Raw genomic sequence first — 8234 nt, forward strand, 5'->3', positions numbered from 1 at the left:
CCTCATCAATTTGTGTACCTTGCACAGTCGTAACAAGATCAAAGAACACAAAAGTCTCCATGCATAAAATAAACAACTTAACATCATTACCATGTAAAAATATGATCAACACTTCATTAGATATGATATAAATCAAATTTCTCCTTTTTTTACACCTAGTTAACCCCAACTAAAAAGTCATAGATAACCGTTTTGTTCTAGGAATAAGAATCGATTTATTCAAATCATACAATTGTGAAATAAAATTTTCTTTTGTATCATGCAATTTATCTTTCACAACTCCACTCAACATCTCTCCTTATGTGTAAGCACAACAAATATTTATCCACCATATTTATTGTCTTGGATATGTCAATATAACACATCAAACACATAATATGTGTTCCCTCAACATAACTCAAATATAATTCAAAGATATTCTTATAATCACCATTCGACACATAGGAAATCTTAACATGCTCATATCCCAAAAACTTTAAGTTCAACATAATTAGCGCAAGTTTCAAATGTTCAATATGCTCATTAAAAATTTTGCTATATACTAAGATATCATCAAAGTATACCACAACAAATTTATCCCTATGTGCATGCAAAACATGACTCATCAATGTCATAAAAATTCTACGCACATTAATTAGTCCAATAGACAAGACTAACTGTAGTAGCCCGTATCCAAACTACAAGTAATCCACTCATATAATTACTTTTAAATAGTCAAAACATGATTAAAAAATCATCAATTGGACTTAGGAAGCTGAGGATTGAGTTCAAAATGTCCGAGAGAAAGGCCCGATAAGTTGAGAGCTCGGTAAGATCGGAAGCTCCGATCGGGTGTGGACAGGTGTCTAGGGTGACATCATCATAGATGACGTAAGCAATGACGCCTTAGATGGGACATCGGATGCTCCGATGTTGATCGGATGCTCCGAAGGTGATCGGACGCTCCGATCTCCGTCTCTAAATAGGCAGCCGAGAGCTCATTTCTCACTCGCTATTTTCTCTCTTCTCTCTCCTTTCTATCTTCTTCTAGTCGGCTTTTAGGACTTTTTAGGCGTCCTACTGGAAGGCCGGTGGTAGCGGAGCGCTACGGAAGCAGTAGTGGAGCTGTGCCTAAGTTTTAATACAGTCGTCATCAGTGAGCTGACTACGGACGTAGGTATAAATCAAGACTCAGATTATCTTTTGTGAGTTCCTAATAGTCTAGTTAAGGCTTTTAGAGCATTATAAGTGATATAATGATTATTGCTTATAGGCATGGACTTTGAGTACCTGGACTGCTAGACTGGTAGGGTGCTTAAGTTTTTCAATAGAGGTACGGATGCATTATCCGAGATATCAGGTTGAATATATATGTATTATGTTTGCATGTTTTATGTGGCATTTTATATGCATTGATATTATGCGGCATGCATGTACACGTTGAGCTTTATGCCTTGTTTTGCATAGCCTGTAGTAGGGGTCGCTCAACCCCGTATTTTTAGTGAATGGATTTCTATGGACATGGATCCATTTATATCCACAGTTACTTTATGATATGGGAGCCACCTCTTGATGCGACGGCTCAGCGTGCTACATATCATGGCACCTTGACTGAGCAGTATTCTGGATAGGTTTTCCAGTACCCTTCATATTGCATGTGCATGCATGGTATATGTATATTTGTACTTCTGTACTGAGAATTTTATTCTCACGTTCTTAGTGTTTTGTGTTGGACACCCTATTCGATGGGACATGACTTAGGTTGGACGGTCCCGGTGGGAGCGGTCGTTGAGCTGCAGTGGTTGCGTGGTGGTCCTATTTCTGTTTCAGGTTGTTAGATTGGAATTTAGTGTTGGAAAACGTGTTCAGATCAATTAAGAATTGATACCCGGTGCAGCGAAAGTTTAAAAATTTTATTTTATTATATGGAACGATTCCATATATGGGTATCAAAACTTTTACGATTAAATTTGTTCAAGTAAAAATAAAACACAGTTAAATTTTTACCTCGTCAAGCAAAGGCTTGATTGTGGACTCCAACAGAATTTAATCTGCTCTTCTTGTAAATCCCGGGAACCGATGACAGTCACGATCTAACTCCGGAATTAGGTCCACGAATGAAAAACAGAAACCCTCTGATTGACTGCACTAGAAATCAATCAGAAGTTTTACGTAGAGAATAAACAGATATGATCTGTTAATTCGATTTGTAATTTTTCACAAAAATCACAAGTCGAATTTTCTCCAAAAGGGACAGAGGAATTTTCGAAAATCCTCTTGAAAATTATATGTAGTGTTCGAAATTTCTAGACTGAATTCTCTAATGAATTTCGAACACTGCTTACATATTTATAGATAATTTCTAGACTAGATTAATTTATAATTATATTAGGACTCTAACTCCTTAGGGCCCACAATCCATAACTTAGTCCAACAAGCCAAGCCCGTTGTTCTAGAAATTAATATAAAATTCATCGTGACTCCGATTGATAAACTGATTTCACCAATGTGCACAGAAACCATTTCTGCATCTTTTAAAGTCAAGATAATTTTTCTGAATCCGAATTCAGTGATTCCAAAAATGCCCATCCCTATGTCATTTTAGGAAATCTCACTCCCTTTTAATTAAGAAGTCCAACTTCTCTTTCATTAAATTTAACTCTTTAAATTTAACTATCTCTACGGGGTTTTAGTAATCCATTACTTGTGTAACCCTCAATGGTTCAGGAATACAGCTAGCCGTGGGCTCACAACTCCTTGTGACTCGGAACAACAATTTCCGACTTACCCATCGAATCATGGTAAGAGCGCCTAGCAACATCGCCCCATGATTCCCTAGGTATTACTGATAGTGCCTGCAAGAACCAGTAGATTTTGGTTAGCGTACAGTACGGTCCCTTCAACCAAATATCCCGATCGAATCAACAACCATTGGTGCATCGAGAGTCGTTCGAGATTCGATAACTATGCATAACATCTTGGAGATCTATTAGTGACATCGCATGTGTTACTAGGAACACCAAGTAACCTAAAACACATCATGTACTCTGGCCAGAGATTTGTCACACTAATATCTCCTCAGATCGCATAGTATATCCACACTCGCGAGTATGTGGTGAATCCTTGACAACAAAGCATCGAGTCCTATATGTGTCGTAACTGTACCCAATCCCGACACCTGATGACCCCAATAGAGTCGGTAAACGAGTCAAAGTACAGTACTAGCATATAGAGTCTCAACGATGTTTCAAGTAATAAGGACTAATGGTGTACAACCAAAACCGCAGACTTTATCCACTCAATAAGTGATAACCACTTGGAAAGTTCGAATAGGGTAGTTCGATCATTCATCATATGAATATCCATTTGCATGCTTTGAACATCTCTATGTTCCATACCAATGAAACGTGGTACTCGGCATCGCAAATGCTAGTCTCAATCTCGAGCGATCCTTATCCTTATTTGCGGACGGCTCAATTGACTAGGAACTGTTTAGAATATACAGTGACTATAAGATGTGTTTCATGATAGCCATCCCCATGTGCTACCATATCTTACATACACTATAGTATATTCAAGGTCTTTATCAAAACAACAATAGTATATCATAATATAACATTATGAAGAAAGATAAATTCAATGCCATTATAAAAGTGTAAATTATATTAAACAAAAGATTGTTTATTCATAGAGTCACAAAAGCCCTTAGTCACAAGTTGGCTAACCGGGCACCCACTCTTTCAATCTCCCACTTGCCCTAAAGCCAACTAGTCACACTACGCAATCCCATTGCTTCGCGATGTTTGTCAAACAATGGTCCTGGCAAGGGCTTAGTAAGCGGATCAACGATATTGTCTGTAGAGGCCACTCTCTCGACACTGATGTCTCCTCTTTCCACTATCTCCCGGATGATGTGGTATTTCCTCAGTACGTGTTTGGACTTCTGATGAGACCTTGGTTCCTTTGCCTGAGCAACGGCACCCGTGTTGTCACAGTACACCGGGACTGGACCAACAGCTTCAGGAATTACACCCAACTCTTGGATGAATTTCCTTATCCAAACCGCCTCTTTAGTAGCAGCTGATGTTGCAATGTATTCTGCCTCAGTGGTGGAATCCGCTGTGGTGTCCTGCTTGGAACTCTTCCAAGAGACAGCACCGCCATTGAGCACGAATACAAATCCAGAGGTTGATTTCGAGTCATCCACGTCACATTGGAAGCTAGAGTCGGTATAGCCTTCCAACTTCAATTCTCCCCCTCCATAAACCATGAATAAATTCTTAGTCCTTCGCAAGTACTTAAGAATATCCTTCACGGCTTTCCAATGCATTTGACCGAGATTGGCTTGGTATCTGCTCGTGACGCTCAGAGCATAGGCCACATCCGGTCTGGTAGATATCATCCCATACATGATACTACCTATGGCTGACGCATATGGCACGTGTGTCATCTTCTCTATCTCTTCGTCAGTCTTGGGACACATAGACTTGGATAGAGAAACTCCATAACACATAGGTAGATGTCCTCTCTTGGACCCATCCATTGAAAACCTTTTCAATATGGTGTCGATGTAGGTTGATTGAGTGAGTCCTATCATTCTTTTAGATCTATCTCTATAGATCTGAATTCATAGAATATAGGATGCCTCACCTAAATCCTTCATCGAGAATCTACCTGATAACCATATCTTTGTTGACTGCAACATCCCTACATCATTCCCCATGAGTAGGATGTCATCAACATAAAGTACTAAGAATGTTACCGCATTCTTAACTACTTTCTTGTACACGCATGGTTCCTCCGGGTTCTTGATAAAACCAAAATCCTTTATCGTTTCATCAAATTTCTGGTTCCAACTTCTTGATGCTTGTTTGAGACCATAGATTGATCTCTGAAGCTTGCATACCTTATGCTCGCTTCCCATGGATGTGTATCCCTCAGGCTGCATCATATAGATCTCTTCCTTAATGTTTTCATTAAGAAATGCAGTCTTTACATCCATTTGACATATCTCATAGTCATACCATGCTGCTATGGCAATAAGGATTCTTATGGACTTGAACATTGCGACTGGTGAAAAGGTTTCATCATAGTCAACTCCTTGTCTTTGAGTATAACCTTTTGCCACCAATCGTGCCTTGTAGGTCAATACCTTTCCATCAGGCCCAAGCTTTCTCTTGTAGATCCATTTGCACCCAATTGGAACAATTCCATCGGAAGGATCTACTAAAGACCAAACTTGGTTAGAATGCATCGAGTCTATTTCCGATTGCATAGCTTCAAGCCATAAATTCGAATCCGCATCAGAAATTGCTTCCTTGAAGTTTCTTGGATCACATCCAATGTCGGGTTCACTTTGATCCCCTTCAAGAAGAAGGCCATATCTAATAGGAGGCCTAGAAGTCCTCTCGGATCTACTAGTAATAGGCGTGTCTTGTGATGATTCTTGAGGTGTAGGATCGCTATTTTGTATCTCGGGTTCTTCTCGAATTTCTTCGAGTTCCATCATCTTGCCTTTCTTATCCAATAAGAACTTCTTCTCCAAGAAGGTGGCATTCCTTGAAACAAACACTTTTGATTCAGCAGGATGATAGAAATAATATCCGATTGAATTCTTCGGATACCCTACAAAATAACATAAGGTGGATCGACTATTCAACTTATCTCCCACTGTCTGCTTCACGTAAGCAGGACATTCCCAAATCCTCAAGTACGAATACTTAGGAGCTTTGCCATTCCATAACTCGTATGGTGTTTTATCTACTGCTTTAGTGTGGACGTTGTTTAACAACAATACCGCCGTTTCAAGCGCGTAGCCCCAAAACGAAGGTGGGAGCTCAGTGAAGCTCATCATGGATCGAATCATGTCCAACAAAGTTCGATTGCGACGCTCCAAAACACCATTCAGCTGAGGTATCATCGGAGGAGTCCACTGAGAGAGAATCTCATTCTCTTTTAGATAGTCCAAAAACACGGTACTTAAGTATTCTCCACCTCGATCCGATCGAAGTGCCTTAATACTTTTACCTAGTTTGTTTTCTACTTCAGCCTTGAATTCTTTGAACCTTTCAAATGCTTCAAACTTATATTTCATTAAATATAAATACCCATACCTAGAATGATCATCGGTAAAGGTAATGAAGTAGGTGTTGCCAAATTTAGTACCAATCCTAAATGGACCACAAACATCTGTATGGATCAAATCCAACAGATTTTGACTACGCTCAGGTTTCCCTTTGAAAGGAGATTTAGTCATTTTTCCCTTTAGGCAGGACTCACACGTAGGTAGAGAGTTAATATCAGACATATCAAACATGCCCTCTCCCACTAGCTTGTTCATCCTCCTTGAGAAAATATGACCTAGCCTAACATGCCAAAGGTTTGCCGGGTTTTGACTATCGTTTTTCTTTTTAATTGTTGTTACCGGTTTATCAACATAATTAATTGGAACGTCTTTTAATTTTAAGCTATATAGATCGTTTTCAAGTTGTCCATTTCCAATCAAACATTCATTCTTGTAAATATTGCAAATCTCATTCACAAAATTGCAAGAAAAACCATCTCTATCAAGCATAGAAATAGATATAATGTTTTTGACCAAATCCGAAACATATAAAACATCTCGAAAAAATAACTTAAAATTGTTTTGCAAAACTAAATAAATGTCTCCTATAGCTTTGGCTTCGACTCTAGAACCATTCCCGAGCCTTAGCTGGGTCTCACTCATCCTTAGCTTACGACTTCTTGTCATCACCTGCAAATCATTGCAAATGTGAGATCCACATCCGGTATCCAATACCCAAAAAGAAGTATTAAGCGAAACATTTATTTCAATGTAAAACATACCCTTTGCAGTTCGCAACTGTTCGAGGTATTCCTTGCAGTTACATTTCCAATGACCGGGTTTCTTGCAGTAATGGCAAACGTTTTCATCTTTTATCCCAATTGAAGCCTTGGCCTTTCCCTTCTTATTTGGTGCAATCTTCTTGGGCGGGGCAGAACGTTTCTTACCCTTTCCACTTGGTCCTTTCTTAGAGTTAGAAGAGGAGCCAACCAAGAGTACCGGTTTATCCTTCTTTAGTGTGGCTTCATATGTGACAAGCATATTGACCATCTCTTCAAGGGTGGCCTCTATCTTGTTCATATTGAAGTTCATCACAAAACCGTCAAACGATGAAGGAAGTGATAGAAGCAACAAGTCCGCGCTAAGTTCATGCTCCAAAGTCAAGTCGAGTGTTACCAACTTTTCAATGAGCCCAATCATGCGCACCCCATGCTCACGGACCGAAGTCCCATCTCGCATGCGGCTCGTCATGAGCTCTCTGATGGTGGCATACCTCTCCGACCTTGATTGAGCTCCAAAGAGTTCCTTGAGGTTCTTGTGAATGTCAGCAGCATTCACGGCATCCTCGAATCTCCTTTGAAGCTCATCAGACATCGAAGCCTGCATGTATCATTTGGCCTTGATATCATGGTCCCACCATAAATCAAGTTTGGCCAACTCTTCCGGACTTGTATTAGCCGGGGCTTCCTTCGGAGGCGGCTTCTCTAACACGTAGAAAGCTTTTTCCGAAGTAAGAATAATTTTTAACTTACGGAACCATTCCGTATAGTTTGCGCCAGTCAATTTGTTTTGTTCGAGAATTGAAAACAGTGGATTGCGAGAAGTCATTGTAATAGTATACTGAAAAGGAAACAGACAATAATCAATGATTGTTTAATTAATTTACTAAGACATAAAATATGGCGAATTTTAATTTTATGAATTACACTCCCACTATTTTAACGATTTCACTACCCTCTAGTGAAAACGGGAAACTGTTTTTCTTAGTGAGAACATGGAGTCCAATTGACAAATCATGATCCCGAATAATATCAGCCAACCATAATTTTCAAAAGGTAGAGCCCAATTACTTCCAAAGTAACCCCCATGTTTTTACCTCATGTCCAATAAGGGCCCAATAATATGACGCCGTTTATTGTGACATGTCAAGATAACCCATCAATATTAAGTTGTGATGGACGGTCGTCATGTGGATCCCCAATAATATGAGCCAATCCCATGGGAGTTCCACCCAACTTACAACATGTGTCGATCCAATGTACAGCTTTCCGACGAACGGGCCCCCCCAATAATATGAGCCGGACAGTATCCGCGGGTAGCATCTCATACATTGATCGTTGATGGAAGGTAGAAATATTTAAACAATATTTAAATTCCCTTTTTATTAATCTTGATATCAATTTTAAATCAT

This window comes from Henckelia pumila, chromosome 4, assembly GCF_033568475.1.
Source record: "Henckelia pumila isolate YLH828 chromosome 4, ASM3356847v2, whole genome shotgun sequence".
Taxonomy (NCBI): Eukaryota; Viridiplantae; Streptophyta; class Magnoliopsida; order Lamiales; family Gesneriaceae; genus Henckelia; species Henckelia pumila.